Source organism: Microchirus variegatus, assembly GCF_963457635.1.
Source record: "Microchirus variegatus genome assembly, chromosome: 19".
NCBI classification, from domain to species: Eukaryota; Metazoa; Chordata; class Actinopteri; order Pleuronectiformes; family Soleidae; genus Microchirus; species Microchirus variegatus.
The window spans coordinates 22195631-22216500 of NC_139820.1; positions in this window are offsets into that span (position 1 = coordinate 22195631).

A 20870-nucleotide genomic window follows, 5' to 3' on the forward strand; every position below is an offset into this window, starting at 1 on the left:
AACAAACGCAGGAAACGTACAGGTAGCTCGGTAGCTAACTACCCTAAAGAGTTATGGGTTACTGTGATACTAAGGTAGCTCGTTGACTAGCTAGTTAGCATGAACCCTAACCTGAATCCGAGTCACCTGCGCTAAATTTAGCCATGTTGCTGGAGGGGACACGACAAGCTAAGAGGACTCAACGTGATCGATTGTACATTGCACTACCTAGCTAGTTAGCATTAGAATCGAAATTGATTTTACACACGTTATACTGTATGTGTAGTTCTGTATGGTGCAGATTGTTTAAACAAAAACATGCGGGAAACATGCAGGTAGCTAGGTAGGTCGCTATACTCTGAGGAGTTATCTGTAACTATCACGGATTAGCTTACCGACCAAAATGGAGCTAAAAGAGAGTGGAAAATGAATGGTGGAGACCAAAATGGAGCTAAAAGAGATTGAAAATGGATGGTGGAGACCAAAATGGAGCTAAAAGAGAGTGGAAACTGGATGGTGGAGACCAACATGGAGCTAAAAGAGAGTGAAAATGGATGGTGGAGACCAAAATGGAGCTAAAAGAGAGTGGAAAATGGATAGTGGAGACCAAAATGGAGCTAAAAGAGATTGAAAATGGATGGTGGAGACCAAAATGGAGCTAAAAGAGAGTGGAAACTGGATGGTGGAGACCAACATGGAGCTAAAAGAGAGTGAAAATGGATGGTGGAGACCAAAATGGAGCTAAAAGAGAGTGGAAAATGGATGGTGGAGACCAAAATGGAGCTAAAAGAGATTGAAAATGGATGGTGGAGACCAAAATGGAGCTAAAAGAGATTGAAAATGGATGGTGGAGACCAACATGGAGCTAAAAGAGAGTGAAAATGGATGGTGGAGACCAAAATGGAGCTAAAAGAGAGTGGAAAATGGATGGTGGAGACCAAAATGGAGCTAAAAGAGAGTGAAAATGGATGGTGGAGACCAAAATGGAGCTAAAAGAGAGTTGGAAATGGATGGTGGAGACCAAACTGGAAATACAAGAGATTGAAAATGGATGGTGGAGACCAACAAGGAGCTAAAAGAGAGTGAAAATGGATGGTGGAGACCAAAATGGAGCTTAAAGAGAGTGAAAATGGATGGTGGAGACCAAACTGGAAATACAAGAGATTGAAAATGGATGGTGGAGACCAACATGGAGCTAAAAGAGAGTGAAAATGGATGGTGGAGACCAAAATGGAGCTAAAAGAGAGTGCAAATGGATGGTGGAGACCAAAATGGAGCTAAAAGAGAGTGAAAATGGATGGTGGAGACCAAAATGGAGCTAAAAGAGAGTTGGAAATGGATGGTGGAGACCAAAATGGAGCTAAAAGAGAGTGGGAAATGAATGGTGGAGACCAAAATGGAGCTTAAAGAGAGTGAAAATGGATGGTGGAGACCAAAATGGAGCTAAAAGAGAGTTGGAAATGGATGGTGGAGACCAAACTGGAAATACAAGAGATTGAAAATGGATGGTGGAGACCAACATGGAGCTAAAAGAGAGTGAAAATGGATGGTGGAGACCAAAATGGAGCTAAAAGAGAGTGCAAATGGATGGTGGAGACCAAAATGGAGCTAAAAGAGAGTGAAAATGGATGGTGGAGACCAAACTGGAAATACAAGAGATTGAAAATGGATGGTGGAGACCAACATGGAGCTAAAAGAGAGTGAAAATGGATGGTGGAGACCAAAATGGAGCTAAAAGAGAGTTGGAAATGGATGGTGGAGACCAAACTGGAAATACAAGAGATTGAAAATGGATGGTGGAGACCAACATGGAGCTAAAAGAGAGTGAAAATGGATGGTGGAGACCAAAATGGAGCTAAAAGAGAGTGCAAATGGATGGTGGAGACCAAAATGGAGCTAAAAGAGAGTGAAAATGGATGGTGGAGACCAAACTGGAAATACAAGAGATTGAAAATGGATGGTGGAGACCAACATGGAGCTAAAAGAGAGTGAAAATGGATGGTGGAGACCAAAATGGAGCTAAAAGAGAGTGAAAATGGATGGTGGAGACCAAAATGGAGCTAAAAGAGAGTGAAAATGGATGGTGGAGACCAAAATGGAGCTAAAAGAGAGTGAAAATGGATGGTGGAGACCAAAATGGAGCTAAAAGAGAGTGAAAATGGATGGTGGAGACCAAAATGGAGCTAAAAGAGAGTTGGAAATGGATGGTGGAGACCAAACTGGAAATACAAGAGATTGAAAATGGATGGTGGAGACCAACATGGAGCTAAAAGAGAGTGAAAATGGATGGTGGAGACCAACATGGAGCTAAAAGAGAGTGAAAATGGATGGTGGAGACCAAAATGGAGCTAAAAGAGAGTGAATCTTCGACGTAAACACTTCTCTGGATTTTCTGTAGGTTCATTTTCAGCAAAGTCAAACAAACAGACATAGATTCTTTCGTGGCCACTCCTTTAAGGCCTTTCGGTCAATCGTCCTACGAGATGTTAGAAGAGGAAGAAAAATAGAAAATATTCTATCGTGCTGGACTTCTCGTCCGGGTGTTCCAACTCTCCCGACAATCCTGGGCCTGAATTTGTGTTTTCTGACTCCGTCTCACTGCGACATCAAGTCCTCAACTGTTCCTCCAGAACTTTTTTTAGTCTTCTTACAAGTTGCTGCCAAAGATAAGATCTGCGCTCTTTAGCTCTGAAATAAAAATACATTTATTTAAATCTTCACATTTCTCTGATAAACTCGCCTCGACTGCATCACGTCAGCAAAGAGGAGAATAATGCAGTCGAAGCTAAGCCGAAGAGAAGCGACAGAGGAATCCTAAACTTTTTAAACTCCAGAAAAAGGGGCTGAGAGGATTTAACTGCCAATCTGCGCTAACGCGATTCCCGGTTTAGATTCTGCTTTGTGGACCTGATGTTTCGCCTGCTTCCCTCTGATAAAGCGCCGTCAAACTCCATAAATCAAACCATCTCAGTCTTTTCTCAGGCCTCCTCCGCGTTTGTCTTAGCGAGCGTTGACGCGCGGTGGAAGCGACGAGGTCGATGGCGTCGTCGTGGGCGACGGGTCTCGACATCGCTGTTTTTCACAGCTTGTGTTTGGCGCGAGCGGATTCTTTTGGCTTCGGGCTCCTCGGCTGCAGCTTTGTGCCTTCGCAGCTTCAACCTCATCGACTCCCTCGCAGCCTTCAGACCACATTACACTTCCTCTGTCTTCGTCTCCGCTGACAGGAGAATAGCTCGCAGTCGTCCTGCCTGTGTTTCCTCGCTGAGCGTCGACTCGTTCCTCGACGTGTCGGCTTCACAGCGTGACGGCGTTAGACTGTCACTTCGTTCTGTCACTTCATTCTGTCGCGTTTGCTCCAGAGTTAAAACAAACAAACAAACGTCACATTTCATCCATCAGAGCCGACTGAACTTTTTACTATTATAACTGATGTTTTTTACTATGTGATGTTTACTGAATTAAGTCGTTTTTACACCAGCAAAACAGACAGATGCTCCTGAATAACTGTTATAATAAAGTGTTCCTCAACAACTGTTCCTCAACAACTGTTCCTCAAGAACTGTTCCTCAACAACTGTTCCTCAGTGACTATTCTTCAACAACTGTTCCTCAAGAACTGTTCCTCAAGAACTGTTCTTTAACAACTGTTCCTCTGTGACTGTTCCTCACCAACTGTTCCTCAACAACTGTTCCTCAAGAACTGTTCTTTAACAACTGTTCCTCTGTGACTGTACCTCAACAACTGTTCCTCAGTGACTGTTCCTCAACAACTGTTCCTCAGTGACTGTTCCTCAACAACTGTTCCTTAGTGACTGTTCCTCAACAACTGTTCCTCACCAACTGTTCCTCAACAACTGTTCCTCAGTGACTGTACCTCAACAACTGTTCTTCAGTGACTGTTCCTCAACAACTGTTCCTTAGTGACTGTTCCTCAACAACTGTTCCTCAGTGACTGTACCTCAACAACTGTTCTTTAACAACTGTTCCTCGGTGACTGTTCCTCACCAACTGTTCCTCAACAACTGTTCCTCAGTGACTGTACCTCAACAACTGTTCTTCAGTGACTGTTCCTCACCAACTGTTCCTCAACAACTGTTCCTTAGTGACTGTTCCTCAACAACTGTTCCTCACCAACTGTTCCTCAACAACTGTTCTTCAGTGACTGTACCTCACCAACTGTTCCTCACCAACTGTTCCTCAACAACTGTTCCTCAGTGACTGTTCCTCAACAACCGTTCCTTTGAAGCCGAACCTCAACAACTGTTCGTTAGTAGCTGTACCTCAGAAGCTGTTCTTCAACAACCGTTTTTTCAGTGGCTGTTCCTTAAAAGGCTGCAGTGATAAAAACCTCAGCAGCTGTTGTATCACTGCAGAACCTCTGCAGAGCTTCATCAGGGGCTGGAACCTCAGGAACTGAGTGGTCATAACCTCGGGTATATCATGGACCGGTCTGTGCGTGTGTGTGTGTGATACTGCTGCTGTTCTTTTAATCTGCATTTGGCCGCAGTTTTGCATAAAAACACACACAGCGACAGCGTTGGTGAAGATCCAGCCTCTCTCTCTCTCTCTCTCTCTCTCTCTCTCTCTCTGTTCCTTTAAATCATTGTAATTTAAAATTCATAAAAATGTCAAACAGATACTATAGGCTTAATGTGGCCCAGGCCTAATGCAATTAAGATTAATCCTGCTGACATTGGTCCCTGTCTTTTTTATTTTCTCTCCAAAACTCTCTCCTCTTCTTCCTCTTCCTCCTCCTCTTCCTCGTCGTCGTCGCTCAGCCAGGTTTAAATTTACACATTTGTAGGTAATGTCCCTGCGTTCTCCCACAGCTCGGCGCCATAAAAAGCAGATGGCTCTCTGCTGCAGATCAGCAAAGCCTCACTGCGACGGCAGAACCCTCGTAAAAATGTAAAAATGTAAAAAAAATGCGTTAAAAAAAAAAACCCCACACACGTCGTGACGCAGTTTCATCACGAATATCTTTGTCATGCGAACGAGGGAGTGCGAAACGTGGAGGTGAATAACAACACGAGACAATGTCAGGCAATGACGGGGATTATCTGTGTGTGTGTGTGTGTGTGTGTGTGTGTGTGTGTGTGTGTGTGTGTGAGACATTTTGGACGTCCACTTTTCGTCCACGTCGTGAATCACAATGTAATTATTATTTATTTGTGGGTCAGAGAATAAATCTGAGCTCCGTCTGCTCAGCAAATACCGGATTAAATTCTCACGTCAGCGACGCCGGACTTCGCTCGACATCCGTCTTTGAACTCGTCGATAAAATCGACGGTTTATCGGACGCCGGGGGGTCAAAGGTCAGAGTCGGCGGCGGCGAAGAAGACGGCGTTTTTCACAGCGATGGAACAAAATGTCGTCCCTTAATTTAGATTCTGCTTTATTGCACTTTTGCACACGTCGCTCCGCTGCTGATAGTTTTGCTTCACAGAGCCATTCATTCATTTACATGTGTCGTAGATGAGTGAGTGAGTGAGTGAGTGAGAGTGTAAATGGGTGAGTGAGTGAGTGAAAGTCAGTGAGAGTGTAAATGAGTGAGTGAGAGTGTAAATGAGTGAGTGAGTGAGTGAGTGAGTGAGTGAGAGTGTAAATGAGTGAGTGATTGAGTGAGTGAGTGAGTGAGAGTGAGTGAGTGAAAGTGAGTGAGTGAGAGTGAGTGAAAGTGAGTGAGTGAGTGAGTGAGTGAAAGTGATTGAGTGAGTGAGTGAGTGAGTGAGTGAGTGAAAGTGAGTGAGTGAGTGAGTGAGTGAAAGTGAGTGAGTGTAAATGAGTGAGTGAGTGAAAGTGAGTGAGTGAGTGAGTGAGTGAAAGTGAGTGAGTGAGTGAAAGTGAGTGAGTGAGTGAGTGAGTGAAAGTGAGTGAGTGAAAGTGAGTGAGTGAGTGAGTGAGTGAGTGAGTGAGTGAGTGTAAATGAGTGAGTGAGTGAGTGAGTGAAAGTGAGTGAGTGAGTGAGTGAGTGAGTGAGTGAGTGAAAGTGAGTGAGTGTAAATGAGTGAGTGAGTGAAAGTGAGTGAGTGAGTGAGTGAGTGAAAGTGAGTGAGTGTAAATGAGTGAGTGAGTGAAAGTGAGTGAGTGAGAGTGTAAATGAGTGAGTGAAAGTGAGTGAGTGAGTGAGTGAGTGTAAATGAGTGAGTGAGTGAGTGAGAGTGTAAGTGAGTGAGTGAGTGTGAGTGCGTGAGTGAGTGAGTGAGAGTGTAAGTAAGTGAGTGATTGTAAATGAGTGAGTGTAAATTTCTATTCCACCTTAAAATGAGTCAGTGTCAGAGTTTGTGATTTATTTTCATATTTAAAGTGTGTATGTGTGTGTGTGCGTGTGTGCGTGCGTGCGTGCGTGCGTGTGTGTGCGCGTGTGCGTGTGTGTGTGTGCTGCTGCTGCTGCCACGGCCAATCTGTGTGACCGCGGCCCCGGCGGCGCTCGATTTCACTGTCCTCCGTCCTGATGAGATTAGCAGTGACATCACGTTTGGAATCCCTTGAAGCAGCCAGACAGGCCTTCACTCCTCTTCCTCCTCCTCCTCCTCCTCTTCCTCCTCTTCCTCCTCCTCGTCTTCCTCACACACCGCGGCCCTGGCGTTCGCCCCCCTGCGTTCTCGCCATGCGTCGAGTCTTCCGCCATCTGCTCCCCCGCACACTGGTGGAGCGAGGCCCGTTAATTGCGAGCTAAGCGGCGAAACATCAGCAGACGCGGCGGCGGCGTCCTCGCTCGTGCGTCCGTCAGACGCTCGTGTTGTGACTCGCTCGCTCAGCTCGTGTTTTCGGGCCTCGTTTGCATTTCAAAGCCACTTCATCGTCGTTTAAACACACATCACAGAAGCTTCCGTTGATTCTCACGTCACTTCAGAGTCTCGAGCCTCGGCCTCATCTGTGCACATGATGTGATCGGAGATGAAGATTAAAGGTGCAGCATGTAGCATTTAGCAGCTAGGGCGGAGCGGGTGAAGACAAGTGTCAGGGGGGGGGGGAATGATCCACTGTGACGACCCCTAAAGAGAGAAGCTGAAAGAGGAAGGGACTGACTGCCAAATAATGAGCTACTTTATTTCTACCAAGAGACTGAGCTAGTTGTATATATCCACCAAATGACTGACTGCCAAATAATGAGCTCTTATATAATATGTCCAGCATCAGACTGAAAACTGACTGCCAAATAATGAGCTACTTTATTTCTACCAAGAGACTGACTGCCAAATAATGAGCCCCTATATTAATCCATGATGAGACTGAGCTAGTTGTATATATCCACCAAATGACTGACTGCCAAATAATGAGCTCTCATATAATATGTCCAGCATAAGACTGAAAACTGACTGCCAAATAATGAGCTACTTTATTTCTACCAAGAGACTGACTGCCAAATAATGAGCTCCTCTATTAATCTGTGATGGGACTGAGCTAGTTGTATATATCCACCAAATGACTGACTGCCAAATAATGAGCTCTTATATAATATGTCCAGCATCAGACTGAAAACTGACTGCCAAATAATGAGCTACTTTATTTCTACCAAAAGACTGACTGCCAAATAATGAGCTCTTCATATACCCACCATCAGACTGACAACTGACTGCCAAATAATAGGCTATTTCATTTCTACCAATAGACTCACTGCCAAATAATGAGCTCTTCTATTAATCTGTGATGAGACTGTAGTATTCCATATATTCACCAAGACTGACTACCAAATAATGAGCTATTACTAATACATCAATTAACTGACTGCCAAATAGTGAACTATTCTATATATCCATCAATGATCTGACTGCCAAATAATGAGCTATTCTATAAATACACCATCAGACTGACTGCCAAATAATGAGCTATTAAGTTATACCCACTAATGAACTGATAGTTAAATAATGAGCTATGTTATGTCTACTCAGAGACTGATTGCCAAATAATGAGCTATTCTATGTCTACCTAGAGACTGATTGCCAAATAATGAGCTATTCTTCATACACCAATGAAATGCCAGCCAAATAATGAGCTACTCTATATATCTACCTATAAACTGACTGTTAAATAATGAGCTGTTTTATGTCTACAAAGATGCTGATTGCCAAATAATGAGATATTCTGTACATCCACTGTGAATAAGCTTATGTGCAAACAAATATGTATGTGAAGGCCACCGTACTACGAGTTTATATTGTTTCTTCATAATTCTCACTGTCAATATTATATATTTTTTTCCCCACAGGTCACAGGTCACAGATTACAGATTACAAAACAAATAAAATGCTTTATTCTGACTTCATCAGCTCGTGTCTGTACCTTTAAAAAAAACCATACACACATTTACCGCTGCGGTAAACTGAAAACACAGGCATTTAAATCATGTTTTTAATTATTCCCTCAAGCAAAAGGCCATTATTTTACCATTAAAGAAACATGACATCCGTGTAGAGGCTGTAATTAGCTCACCTTATCTCATTTGCATATTCTATATATTTATATTTGTACGTGAGGACGACGAAGACCCGCAGGACAAATGATCCACGACTCGATTAAAACACATTAAATCATTTAGTGAGAACAAATGAGCAGGATTTTCATCTCCGTCATATCGCAGATATATGTTCTTCTGTCATTAGCCGCTGCTGCTCGCGAGGCCCACGGGCGCAACATTTTCCCAGCATGCACCCTGCTAATCCTCACAGCTAAAAGAGCCGGGGCGTGGTTGCCTGGCAACGCTGCGATTTCCATCGATCGGTAACTCTCCAGGACAGACGGACGAGCGACGACGGCGGCGACGCTTTATTTTGATATCGCTGAGCACGGATTTGCATTTTAATGGACGAGCGCAGCGAGCGCCGCTGGCGTCTCTGTCACCATCACGTTCACGTAATTAATTATGCAGGAAGTTACCGTGACAGCGATCGAGCGAGAGAGAGAGAGAGAGAGAGAGGGGGCGGAGCAACAGGCCGCGGAGACGCCATCATTAATGCAACAGTCGCTGATGGAAAATACAACAGATCTTTGTTTAAAGCTCACGTATGCGAGGTTTTTACATTTGTACAAGGATTTAACAGCTTTGTATTTCAGGGCTCTCTGCAGCGCCCCCTACTGTCTGTGAGAGGAACAACAAGAGCGAGCGAGTGAGTGAGAGAGAGTGTAAATGAGTGAGTGAGTGATTGAGAGTGTAAATGAGTGAGTGAGTGAGTGAGTGAGTGAGTAGGTGAGTGAGTGAGTGAGTGAGTGAGTGAGTGAGTGAGTGTGTGAGTGAGTGAGTGAGTGAGTGAGTGAGTGAGTGAGAGTGTAAATCAGTGAGTAAGAGAGAGTTTAAATGAGTGAGTGATTGAGTGAGTGAGTGAGAGTGTAAATGAGTGAGTGAGTGAGTGAGTGAGTAAGTGAGGGTGTAAATGAGTGAGTAAGAATGAGTGTAAGTGAGAGTGTTAATGGGTGAGTGAGTTAGAGTGTAAATGAGTGAGTGAGTGAGTAAGTGAGAGTGTAAATGAGTGAGTAAGAATAGGTGTAAGTGAGAGTGTTAATGGGTGAGTGAGTGAGAGTGAATGAGAGTGTAAATGAGTGAGTGAGTGAGAGTGTTAATGAGTGAGTGAGTTAGAGTGTGAGTGAGTGAGTGAGTGAGTGAGTGAGTGAGTGAGTGAGTGAGTGAGTGAGTGAGTGAGTGAGAGTGAATGAGAGTGTAAATGAGTGAGTGAGTGAGTGAGTGAGTGAGTGAGTGAGTGAGTGAGTGAGAGTGTTAATGGGTGAGTGGATGAGTAAATGAGAGTGTAAATGAGTGAGTGAGTGAGTGAGTGAGTGAGTGAGTGAGTGAGTGAGTGAGTGAGTGAGTGAGTGAGTGAGAGTGAATGAGAGTGTAAATGAGTGAGTGAGTGAGAGTGTTAATGAGTGAGTGAGTTAGAGTGTGAGTGAGTGAGTGAGTGAGTGAGTGAGTGAGAGTGTAAATGGGTGAGTGGATGAGTGAGTGAGAGTGTAAATGGGTGAGTGGATGAGTGAGTGAGAGTGTAAATGGGTGAGTGAGTGAGTGAGTGAGAGTGTAAATGAGTGAGTGAGTGAGTGAGTGAGTGAATGATGGAAGTTTACTTGAATATTACCGGCAGATGAACCTTGAAGTGAGTCAGAGTTTCTGATTTATTTTCATAATTAAAGATTAAAGTGTGTGTGTGTGTGTGTGTGTGTGTGTGTGTGTGTGTGTGTGTGTGTGTGTGTGTCTGTTCTTTTTAATGAGCTCTGTATCTTGATCTCAGAGGATTGTTTTTTTTTTTTCTTCTCTTCAGTGAAGCTGCTGATAATAATCTAACAAAGGCAGCAGCTTCCAGCTGATAATCCAGTGAACTCTGTGTGTTTACTCTGCAAACACTGAGCTCAGTGTCTGTTTACCCTGCTGCTAATGCTAATGCTAATGCTAATGCTAATGCTAATGCTAATGCTACTGTTGCTCATGTACTTTGTTTAATACCTACAGGTGAGAATTGCATTTGTGAACCTGGATAAACTCGTCAAAATGTGATGTAAGTTTTCTTCTTGGGGGCGGGGCCTGTGGACCATGTGACCAGACAGATGATGCATTCCGTTTGTAGTCGGAACTGGGAATTTCCAACTGGGAAATTTCTAAAACGCTCTAAAAAAATCTTCCCAACACGGATTTTACTCGTAGAAACAAGAGCATTTAAGTCAAAACTTTAAACAGGTTTTCATTGTGTTGTTTACAGTTTCCTGCTTTATTTTGGTGACTCACCTGTTTCCCCCACTTCCTCTTCCTGTGCCTTCATTTAAACTTCCCTGGCCACGCCCACTTGGACTTTAACATAAGAAGTAAGGACCAGAAGAACCTGAAGGTGGCAGTAATGTAAAAAAAAAAATTAAGCTACCAAAATACTCCACAGAAGAAGAAGAAAGAAGAAGACCACACCCACTTCCTGTCCTTGCTGTTTCCACCTGGTGAACCTGTGCATTCACCACACGTCTCTGTCACTTTGTTCTCGTGTTTGTTTGTTGATTTATTGATGTTTTTAGTCTCAGTTTTTATATTTGGTTTTGGGATTTTTTGCCATTTTATGATTTATTTATCAGATTTAATCCGTGTGTGATTTCTGCTCTGAGATCTGGATTAAAGTGAGTTCACCGTCTGCCTGAGTAAGTAACACAAACCTTTATTCTTCTGCTTTCCTGTCGTTTTAGAACGTGTTATTGTTGTTTTTAAGTAGTTTTTTCGTATTAATGTATTTATTTGTGAAGCTGTTTTTACTCTGTATTTAAGGTAAATAAGTGTTTTATTATTATTTGACCAACACTGTAGACAATAATCAACATTTTAAAGATTTTTATTTACAAAAAATGTGTCTTTAAAGGACCAATACGTAATAGTAAGGTGGGTTTATTAGCATATGTTGTGATATATTAACCATAATTATGTTTTCTTTAAGTCTATAATCATTTTACAGCTTTTATTTGTACGGAAGACGCCAAATGTTGTGTTTTGTCAAAATTAAAAATAATCCTTTGTGGTCCCTTAAGGCCACCGTAGTTCTCCATCTGTTGCACTCTGCAGTCTCACCACTAAGTGTCACTACTTCTCACACACTGGAACCATTTAACAGAGAGATTATCTCATAAATGTGTTATTTTATTTTCGTAAAACGGTGTAAAGAGTGTATTTTTCTTTCAGATTAATTGAGATTATGTCGGATTAACTGTAAAAAAACTCTCCGCTTTGTGACATTTGTGGTCGCTGTTGTTTGAACTCTTGATGTGAACAGACGTCGCACTGTTTACCGACAGATTTCCGACCTCTGTGTTTGAAGGAAAAACACAAAAACCGAGAATATAATCTGTAAAAATCAGCAACCAGAGATTGCAGCCTCCAGGTTTGAGTTTTGGACCAGGTGACTTGCCGTAGGGGCGATGCCCAGTGAGCACACTTTGCCAGTTCCATTAAGGAGCATCTGTTGGTTTGGGCCACACAGGTTTGTTTGTTTGTTTGTTTGTTTGTTTGACTTTAGTCACTGAACAAGAAACTGAATATGATGTTTGCTGTTTTTATCTCAGCCAGGAAACCTGAGCTGAAATATGACGTTTTTTTTGAGTAAATGAGCTGAAATATGGGAGAAAAACAGATTTGAACCTGATATAATCTATGTCAACATAAGTCTACGACGTCTTAAGAACACGTTCACGTCTTTATCTCACTGTTAGACAGACTTTAACAACAAGAAACAAAAAAACACTCTCCCACACCAAACCCCATAGAGAAAATCACTGATTTTAGCTCACGGGGGACACGGGAGCTGCTGGTCTACTGCTGCCTCGTGTGGTCACTTTGTGTCACTGAGGTAAATCTGAATGAAGAATTTTGAAAGCCGAATTTACAAAAATAAGACATTTTAATTTCCTGATGGAGGCAGCAGTGGATCAACGACTCCCGTGAACTCCTGTGTGCTGTGTTCTATGGACTTTGGTGTGGGAGAGTGAGTGACTTTGGTGTGGGAGAGTTTACAGTTTATAAACTACAGTTTCCTGTTGGAAAAGTCTGTCTAACAGTGAAATAAAGACGTGAACGTGTTCTGAAGATATCGTAGACTTAAACCGACGTAGAATTTTATAAGACAAAATAAAGGTTTTTCACCCACACCAAAGTCACTCACTCTCCCACACCAAAGTCCATAGAGTAAACCAGTGATTTTAACATCACAGCACACAGGAGTTCACAGGAGTTGTTGATCCACTGCTGCCTCCATCACTAAGTTCAAACGTCTTATTTTAGTGAATTCGGCTTTTAAAATATTTAATTTAGATTCACCTCAGTGACACAAAGTGACCACACGAGGCAGCAGTAGACCAGCAGCTCCTGTGTCCCCCATGAGCTAAAATCAGTGATTTTCTCTATGGGGTTTGGTGTTGGGGGGGGTGGAGCGTCGTCTGTGATTGGTCTTTTAACTCTGCGCCTTGTTGCTGCTCTGTCTCTTTAAATAATAATAATAAAAAGCTTTAATGGTATAAAAAAATGAATTATCTGTGTAAGACACGCGAATGCAGTGGTTTTAATGGAGTTTTTTATGGTGTGTGTGTGTGTGTGTGAGTTACAATTACACCTCTGTGTTGCCGTGCAGCAGCAGCAGCAGGTGGAGGAGGAGAGGATGGAGGAGGCTGGTTGTCATGGAAACAGCTGACAACCACCTCCTGTCTCTTTTTTCCCCCTTTTTTTTTTTTTTTTTTAACTTATCACCTGGTCGTACAGCGAGACTCTGATCAGGACTGACCTGATGTGGATCTGCTCGGGGGGCCTTTGGGCTCCAGTGCTCCCTCTGCAGCAGCTCTGACTGCAGCTCCTGCTCCACCTCCTCCTCCTCCTCTTCTTCTTCCTCCTCTTCCTCACAGACGCTCTGCAGTGAACACACGCTCAGTATTCAGCTCAGAGTCCACAGCGGTCGGGCCGCCGAGAGAAATACGACTCCTCTGTCACACTTGGCTGATGTCCCTGCTCCCTCCTCCTCCTCTTCCTCCTCCTCCTCCTCCTCCTCCTCTCTGTGGCTCGATATCTAACTCACATCCTGTGTGAATGAGTCTGTGGGGAGTGATTCTATCTGTGTGTGTGTGTGTGTGTGTGTGCAGAGATGAAAAAGGAGAAAGTGTAAAAAAAAAAAAAAAAAAAAAAAAAAAGGAGGGAGGAGAGAAGATGAATATACAGGAAAGTGTGGAAAAAAAAGAGAGGGAGGAATAAAGTCTTCACACGCTGCAGTTCCATATTTATTTATTTGACTCTTCAATATCTCATTTTTGTCCCTCCTCGCTCTCCGTCACCCTCTGTTTCACTTTACACCAAAGCCCATAGAGAAAAACAGTGATTTTAGCTCACGGGGGGGGGGACACAGGAGCTGCTGGTCCGCTGCTGCCTCGTGTGGTCGCTTTGTGTCACTGCGTTAAGTCTGAATGAAATATTTGGAAAAGCCGAATTCACCAAAATAAGACATTGTAAGTTAGTGATGGAGGCAGCAGTGGATCAACAACTCCTGTGAACTCCTGTGTGCTGTGATGGTGAAATCACTGGTTTACTCTATGGACTTTGGTGTGGGAGAGTGAGTGGTTTACAAACTTCAGTTTCCTGTTAGAAAAGTCAGTCTAACATAGAAGATAAAGACGTGGAACATCAAAAAACTAGCTTTTTTTATGCTGTTTCTGAGTGTAGGGGGCGCTCTCGGCTCAGTGTGTGTGTGTGTGTGTGTGTGTCATTACCCTGTGAGTTGAAGCACAGTGTGCAGACAGTCGCTCTGAGCTACTGTGACAGTCACTGAACGAGGGGGAAATAAGGAGGAAGGTTAGAGTTAGGGAAAATAATATACCAATTATTTTATTTTACTTTATTTTATTTTGCAGGCGATAAATCTCAGGTTTTCTCTCTCTCGGCAGAAGGCAAAGTTTTTATTTGCGTTTAAGTTCAGTAACAGAAACGAAACTAAATTGAAACTAAAGAGACTATTAAAGAAATGAATGTATATAGACTGTGTGTGTGTAAAAAAAAATATATATATATATATGTATTTATATACTTTTTTATGATTTATTCATGTAATTATTCATGTTCATACTTGTGTCCAATATCTCAGGAGCAGATTTCAGCACCACGGACAGCGACCGTCCCTGTAAATCACTTTAAAACATTAACAGTGAATTAAATGACTGTTTATACGGCAAAATAAATAAGAAATAAGACATAAAAACTCACTAAATACATTTAAAAACATACAAATAACATAAATTAAAGAAGAATTTGATCTTTTTTTTACTAAAAAAATCAGTCCATGTTTTCATGAAGTTCACTGCGAAAGCAATTTCATGGGTCAAATCTGCTCTTGTCTGTTTTTAAAAGCAGATCTTTTGAATCATTCATCACACGCTGCACTGCTGTGCTGTATCCACTCATTCATTCACTCATTCATTCATTCATTCACTCACTCATGCATTGAGCCGACATGTTTGCTCAGGTCACTTCACCCTCTCGTGTTCAAGGACCTGGAAATGAGCGCTGAAGTGTTTTCGTCTAGACGCTCCGTTATCCTCTGATCTGCTGCTCTGATGCTTTAATTGTTACCAGAGCGGCTGAAGTGTTCACACACACACACACACACACACACACACACACACACACACACACACACACACACACACGCACACACACTGAGAAGACGCTCTAAAACTGGTGTTTCTGCAGCAGAAAAAGTCGTCCTGAGGCTTAAAAAAAGGCTCAGATTTGTGTCTGAAAGTTCTTTTTCCAACAATAATCTTGTGTTTAATCTGCGGGGAGAGTGAGAGGAGGCAGAGAGAGAGAGAGAGAGAGAGAGGTTTCAGGTGATGTAACTCGCCCCCCGGGGGGGCGGCCATGTTGTCACGTTGTGGGTCGTCAGCCTGTTTGTTCGCGGCGACGTTTTTTTCCTCTCAGCAGAACGTGAGCAGCGAAAGCTCTTTTCGCTGCGTTTGACTTCGTCTGCAAAAGTTCAAACGGGGGAAACGAACGCGAGTTTGTGCTTAAAACGAACCAAAGAAATGAGGATATTTCCTCCGCTGCGGCAGGAAGACGCTTAAAGTGTGACGTTTGCGGCGGAAAAAACTGTGGCGATTTGTCAGAGAGGCAGAAAAGTTGTGACGCTTGAGCAAAGAAAGCCAGGTAACAGAACAGATGTTAGCCACTCAGAAACTAAACAAACTAAACAAACTACACTCCTGCTCAAGTCTCTGATATCATACGTATGTTTTTCTGCCTCCGTTCATCAAACAGAGAGTGAACTTTGCAACAAAGTCCACAGAGAAAATCTGTGATTTTTCTTCTTCCTCGCAAAGAAAAACAGGAGCTGCTGAACGTCCAGCGAGCTTCAGTCCATTCATCTGTGAATCTGTGTGATGTCAGCAGATGTTGGAGGATTTGTAGCGCGGCTGCTGCCTCCTCCTCCTCCTCCTCCTCCTCCTCCTCCTCCTCCTCCTCCTGCAGCCTGGCTTTATTTGTGAGGGCAGTATTTTATGAAGGATCTGATTGGTTTCTGCACTCGACTGAAGTGACCTGTGAAATTTATCTGAGCTGCTGTTTAAATGTTTGAGGAGCTGAAGGAAGTGGAGGAGCAGATCGAGTTCAGTTCATCTTACTCCTCATAGAGTCCAGACCACTAATATGTACACTATTTTAACTTAAAATCCTTATTTACAATGATATTAAGTGAAAAACTATATTATCTTCATGTTAAATGTCCTGATTCTGGACCTAGACTTCCTGGATTTCTGCAGAAATTGACCTGCTTATAATTACTACAATTTTACACAAACATGACAAAATTCATCATTCGTTAAGCTTGTTCGCTTTTGTATTATTGTGACTGGACAGCAGCGCCACCTGGTGGCAGACTATGTAAACACAGAGATGATATGAAACTGAATTTTTAGAGAATCATTTCTACGATAAAATGAAAGACAAGGTTGGATAGTAACAAACAAGTTTTGGCAAATTTGTGAATAATTGGCTCATGGTTATCTTGTGTATTGTTGTGATTGGACAGCAGCTCCACCTGGAGGCAGGTTATGTCATGTCCTGTATAAACACAGTTAATATCTGCTTATTCACAAGAAGGTGAATCATTTTGAATTTAGATTTTTTTACAATAAAAAGAACGAGAGATCGTTTGTCCTTTTGTATTAACGTTTGTACGATAAACACAGACGAACATCGGAGAGTCGTCTGCATAAGAAGTGATCCCTGTGGGGATTAAGAAGTATTTTCTGGTTATAAATTTGGCTACTTGAGGTACGACAAGCATGTATTTAGGTCGAGGAAAAGATCAAGGCTTTTCATAACATCATCGGCATATAGTAACATCCTTTTTCATGAAAATGAAATGCGTGGAAAGTAAAGAATTACCAAATTGAAAGCCCTGCACCTACGTCTACTTGTTCTGTAAATCTGCAAAATAATCCACACACCGTCAAGTTTTGGCAAGTAATCTAGCCACGGTTAGCATGTGTATTGTTGCGATTGGACAGCGGCTCCACCTGCTGTTTATATCATGTCATGTCATGTATAAACACAGTTTATATCTGCTTTTTCACAATGAGAATCATTGTGATTTTTTACAAGAAAAAGAACGAGAACTATGATAAACACCGACGAACATCACGGAGTCGTCTGCGTAAGAAGTGATCCCTGTGGGGATTAAGAAGTATTTTCTGGTTAGAAATTTGGCTACTTGAGCTCCACGAAGCATGCGTTTTGGTCGAGGAAAAGATCAAGGCTTTTCATAACATCATCGGCATAAAGTAACATCCTTAATATTAAAATTAAATGAAAGTTAAGTTACACTTTGCACCTAAATCACAGCGGATCTACTTTAATCCTAGTTCACCAGCGTAATAATCTACACACACCGTGGTTAGCATGTGTGTTACTGTGAGTGGACAGCAGCTCCACCTGGTGGCAGATGTCACGTGTTACTCCGTGGTTAGCGGTCAAAGATGCGGCGTCTCAAAGACATCGTGTCGTGCAAAGGGAAAAATATTCCACGTTTCTTCCTCTGGTTCATTGATCTCGTTGTTTATTTACCGGACGTCTCAGTCGTCGTGTGTGACGCGTTTATTGATTCGCAGTTTTTTCACGTTTCAGCGAAGGAGCCCGAGCTAAACAAACCTCATAGAAAGTGACTGACGGCTCTCGTGACGTTAGCGACATTATTGGCTGCTGCTGCTGTCAAAGTGGCACGCGCAAGCTAACGTCTGCTCTGCTAGCGCTGCCTCGCCGAGCTCGTGATTGACAGCTGGCGGTCGCCGGTGTGCGGCGAGCGGACGTCCAGCTGGACACACACTGTGGACGGGGTTCAGCAGATGAGCGGGTGTGTGTGTGTGTGTGTGGATGTTTGCAGACAGACGTGTGGAGCATCTGTGGCAGTGTGTGTGTTTGTGTTTACTGTGTTTCCTCACACACACGCACACACACAGGGTGAACTGAGTGTGTTATCTAACAGCGACAACAGTGTGACAAACATAGTTCGGCGAGGCTGCGATGGCTTGTTCCGTACGCACGGCTACCTCACTTAATGTCAACGCTGTAGACGGTGATTTGCATAATATCCAGATGTTTGGTTCGCGTTACAGTTTTTTTTTGTTTTTTTTCTTCCCTCTCAGACAGAATCAGACGCTCGTGATGAGACGTCATCGTCTCCGAGGAATAATCCCTGTCAGTGTCGTCGTGCAGCGTCTCAGACGACAGAGTGGCATGAAATATACGTCTCTGTCAGTCGAAACATAAATTAATCTGACAAAATAACAGAACGACGTAAACTCATGATACGTTTTTTCTGTTTTAAACATAATCTTTCCATTTTTCAATTTGATTTTTGCACCAGAGAAGAGAAATGTTTGGATAATAAAACAAAGTAAACATCCGAGCTTTCTTATCTATCTTTAAAGCAAGTTGCGTCTGTCTGTCTGTGACAGGCATATCTCGCTGACTGTTAGTCAGATTGCCCTAAAACTTTGGATAAGGGTTGAGCATGACCCGATGGTGTGCCTCCTTGATTTTCAATTTTTTTAGAGGAATTTTAATTTTCACTGATTTATCTCGGAAAAAAAGTAAAAAGTATCCCGGTATGACTTGAAATTTACCATCATAATAGTCGGCATCGCCCTTAACAAGGATCCGTTGAAAATATTTGCAAATCTCTTAAGGAATAATTTAAATGAACTTTTGAAAATCAGGAAATGATCCATTTGCCCTGATGGACTTTGACAGTGAGCTGACTTTAGTCTCAAGAACAAAAAGTATCTCAGAATGACTTGAAATTTACCATCATAATAGTCGGCATCATACTGAACAAGGATCCATTGAAATTTTTTGTAAACTCCTTACGGAATAATTTTCAGGAATTTTTTAAAATCAGGAAATTATCCATTTGCCCTGATGGACTTTGACAGTGAGCTGACTTTCTTCTCAAAAACAAAAAGTATCTCGGAATGACTTGAAATTTACCATCATAATAGTCGGCATCACCCTGAACAAGGATCTGTTGAAAATATTTGCAAAACTCTTAAGGAATAATTTTTATGAATTTTTGAAAATCAGGAAATGATCCATTTGCCCTGATGCACTTTGGCAGTGAGCTGACTTGTTTCTCAAAAACGAAGAATATCTCGGAATGACTTGAAATTTACCATCATAAAAGTCGGCATCGCCCTGAACAAGGATCCGTTGAAAATATTTGCAAATCTCTTAAGGAATAATTTTAATAAATTTTTGAATATAAGGAAATTAGCTATTTGCCCTGATACACTTTGACAGTGAGCGTTCTTTAATATAAAAGAACGTAATTGATATAAAAAATATGTAATGGTTTACGGGAGCATTACGAGCATTTTGTTCTGTGCAAGAAAAAACTATTCATAGTCCTTCCTCAGGGAAAAAAAAAGAAGCATTAAAGCAAAGTGGAAACCAAATAACATCCAAAAACTCAAATAAAACAATAACTGACGTATGTCAGACGCTCATGGAGTCTGATGTTTCAGTCGTTTCCTGCCTCGGCTTCCACAAAGTTTAGCACTTGTTGGCTAAAGGAAAGTAAACAGAGGGAACGGACAAGCCGAGGAAAGAAAAATCTCAGACTGGCTTAATGGTCTGTCGAGGTGTCAAACTGCACAGCAGCCAATGCTGGGAGGAATTTCAAAAAGGCTATTAGAGAAACCTGCATGTCAGACAACCTGTCTCACAAGTGTCAGCCTGCAACGCTGCACAAAACCTACAAAGGTTCGCTCACAAAGCAGCTTCACTTATACAAAACTCATGTTCCAAATAATGACGCTGTGTGTTTTTTAAAAGTCGACCTGAAGCTTTCGAGGACTGGGACAAAAACAACGTGCAGGTAGAACTGGAATCTTCTCACGCTTGACGAAAGAGGTCAGATTTATAGACTGGATTCTTAATTTTAGAAGAAAAGTGTGGATAATATTTGATATGAGCCTTTTTAAATTCTACTACCTAACTTGTTAAAGAGAAATGGTTCATAAAAACACAAAGAAAACGTGTACAAATGAAAAGCAAAAATGGGCCGAGAATTGATCCCTGTGGGACACCATTAGGGTCAGAGATTGTATTTTTTCATTATTTCTCACAATAATCCGATCCAATCCCAGTTCAAATTAAGAGGCGGACCGTTTATGTCCTCTGTCAAATTAGATTTCTACACTGGGAAAGAGAAATGTTTTGAAAATAATGCAAAAAAAACTTGCTAACCTTCTTCTCTATAAGTAAGATGTTTAATTGTGTATGATTTAAAGAAGGAGGTACAATAGAGCATCATCTGCATAACGGCTAACTATGACGACGCAGTAAACAGATGCATTTATTCTTTAATTTTACCAGATAATCAGGTGCAAATAACAGCCAATCTCTGTTTTTCTGATTTAGAATCAGTTTCTATAGAGAAAAAGACTTGAGAATGAGCGAAAGCTCATTTGTACTTCAAGTAAATTACATGATTTTGTATATATAATATAAATGTAAACCAAGAGCGGGCCGAGAATGAATCCCTGTGGGACGCCACGAGCAGAAGCTAATCTCGCCTCTGCCCTTCTTATATATTTTATACAGGTTTTTACAAGTTTAATTATTCTTTCTCCTGATAATCAGATTCATTTAACAGCCAAAATGAGGCGTACCATTGTTTTGTGTCCTTCTTATATAGGGTTTGTACACTGGAAAATGTTGTTTACAAGTAAAAAAAATAACATTATTTTGTGTGGTAAACATCGAGGTACAATAGAGTATTGTCCAAATAACATCCGAAAAAGGACCATGTGTGTGAATGTGCAAATGTAAACCAAGAACGGGCCGAGAATTGATCCCTGTGGGACGCCAACGAGGAGAAGCTAACCCTGCGCTGACCCTCTTAC